Here is a 2924-nt window from a genome sequence, read left to right on the forward strand (position 1 = left end):
GATGACAAAACTTGGAGTATATGCAATATAAAAGATATTGTTTTCTAGAAGTAATGCATAGCAAAGTTGCATGAAGTAGACAACATGTATATTTAAAACAAAACATACTTCATGATAATGCTTTAGATTTAATCAGCTTAACACAATCAATATATTTCAGTTCAAGCTGATTATCACTACATAGCAAAGTTGCATGAAGTAGACAACATGTATATTTAAAACAAAACATACTTCATGATAATGCTTTAGATTTAATCAGCTTAACACAATCAATATATTTCAGTTCAAGCTGATTATCACAAAGCATTATAAGCATATACTTAGATATTTCTCCCCCTTTTTGACAGCATCAAAAAGATAGTGAAACATTAAGCACAAAGATCAGAACACTCAAATATTTCTTTCCCTTACTGTACTCTGGTTTGAATGTTATATTATTGCCAGGATATGAATCATTTAACTCAAGGCAATAATATTGGAATCAGATTAGTGAGCACAGATCAGAGCCAATTAAGATAATTTCAGAGCAGAACACATTGAATGTGATTTCAAGAAGTTTTCTAATTTGATACCACAGATAGTTTTCTAATCAAGTGTGGGTGGAATCTCTCTTAGGTTAATTCAAGAAGTACCACAAATGATATTCAATGAAAACACGAGTGGAAATCTAACCTCTCTTCAATAATAAGTATGAAAGCTTGTTCAATTAAGACCTTTTGCCCAATCTATTAAGTATTTTATCAAACATGAGAGCAATTTTGATTAATTTTCAGAGTAAAAGATCAAAACTTATATATGTGAAAGACATATCATCATGTTGGGTCATTAATTCTTAATGACTTCAAAGGTTCTTTATAATAATAAGTGCATTTGAGCACAAATACCAAATTATGAAATCATGCAATTTGTGATACATCTTAGAGCTCTTTTAAAGACTTTCTTTTATTCCTTTAGAAAATAAGCACAATTTGATACATAAAATAATGAATTGGCACAAAATAGAAGTTCTAAAGAGTAAGCCAATTAAAACTCATTAGTGAGGTTCAAAATAGATTTTCTAAGAGATACTCAAGAAAATTTAATACATTGTTCTCCTCCTTTTTCATTAAATTAGAGGCTCTTAAGATTTGCAATTTGGTTCAAGAGTGATGCATGAGATATACTAACCAAATAACACGCCTCAAGGTGTATCATAAAGATTTTCAGATTTAAATTTCAGATGATACATATTGGAGAGTATTAGAATCACTTTTCATTTAGTATTCTTTCTCTCTCCTTTAGTTATAGATTTATGTGATTAAGTTCCATAAGACCTCTCCTTCTGAAATTTTCTTTCTCCCCCTCAATTGATCATTCCATTTAAGAGTTTAGAATCCTAAGATAATGTTCAATAAAATTGTCAATCTCAAAAATATATTTTCTATAAGTTTCAGCTTATTTTCATAAGACTCAAGGTTTGAGATAAGACAACCTTTATAGAACTCATCTCAAGGTAATTTAAAGCATGTCTTGCAATATAAGGAAGTTCATAAAAATCAATCCATAAGATTTAAGGTATACATCAAATTGAAGTAACTTTAGGATAAGATACTGAATATCTAAAGCTCCCCCTCAAAAGATGCGTACTTCTTTAATCATTCTTAATTGTTGAATTTCAGACTTTAGTGATAAACGTGAATAACACTAAAATTCTGTAATATCAAGAATGTAGAGTAATCTAGTATTATTTCAAAATTTGTAGTAATTACTCTTTCTAATCCTTTACGAACAAGTTATGCTTTCTCATAATCTTAGAGAAAATGTGTAGAAATATTAATCAGAAAATGATTCATTTGAAGCTTAGTTTCTTTCAACCGCATTTACATTTTCTTTCTTTTAGAATCATTTGAGTGAGCTGAAATATTTCTAGCTTTAAGATCATTCACTCTATTGATAGAAGTGTTTAATAATGTAGGGGAGAAAAACATATAGATGATTATTGAAATATATATATTTTTAGAACTCAATTTCTTAATCATAGTTTTTCACCAATGTATTCATGAAACACAATAAATCTTTTTAATATCAAAATAAAATCATATATTTAGAAATTTTTGTTTGCAATCAAGATCATCGAAAAACACATCATTTGGACCAATATTAGTACACTTTGAAGATAAGAAATGATATGTTTCGGATGCGTATCGGAGCAATCAACCAAAGGCATCAGAATTAATTCTGTTTTTCTTACATTAAGATTTTATTTAGAAATCATATTGAGTTTAAGCTTGTATACAAAATCAGATTCTGAATTACATAGGATTTTCAATTGAGGCTTTCAAAATCATAATTTGAGATATGTATCTTCCACATTATAGCTCATCTTAAATCATTACGATTGAAAATACATATTTCAAACATATAAGAGCATATTCAGAATCTTTGTATTAAATGTTGAGTTTTGGTACGAATTTGAACATTATATACCAAATTTAGGCAAGTTGAAGGATAGATCAAGATTAATTCATTCTGCCTAAATAGAGATATCTTTCTCTTCTCCTTTTTACAAATTTATTTAACTTTCAGATTTTAAAGATGATTGTGAACGACAAATCTGAAATTTCTTTTCAATAGAACCAAACAAAAGATGTTATGTAGCAATTCAAACATTCAAACAAATTGTCCAAGGATGAAGCATTACAAAACATTGAGAACCAATAAATCAAGACATCATACCATATGCAAAATAAATCATGTGTTAAATCATGCATTAAAATATTAAGAACAAGCATGTCAAGGATCCAAATCAATATTTTTCAAATAAACTCCCCCTATTTAAATATAATCTTGCAATGATTTTATCCTTAAAGTGTGTTTTCAAGTGATTAAAAAAAAATTGACTTAATTCTACTTTCATTAACTTTGTCTTTCATTTATAACTTTCT

The sequence above is a fragment of the Phoenix dactylifera genome, unplaced genomic scaffold (genome assembly GCF_009389715.1).
Source record: "Phoenix dactylifera cultivar Barhee BC4 unplaced genomic scaffold, palm_55x_up_171113_PBpolish2nd_filt_p 002073F, whole genome shotgun sequence".
NCBI classification, from domain to species: Eukaryota; Viridiplantae; Streptophyta; class Magnoliopsida; order Arecales; family Arecaceae; genus Phoenix; species Phoenix dactylifera.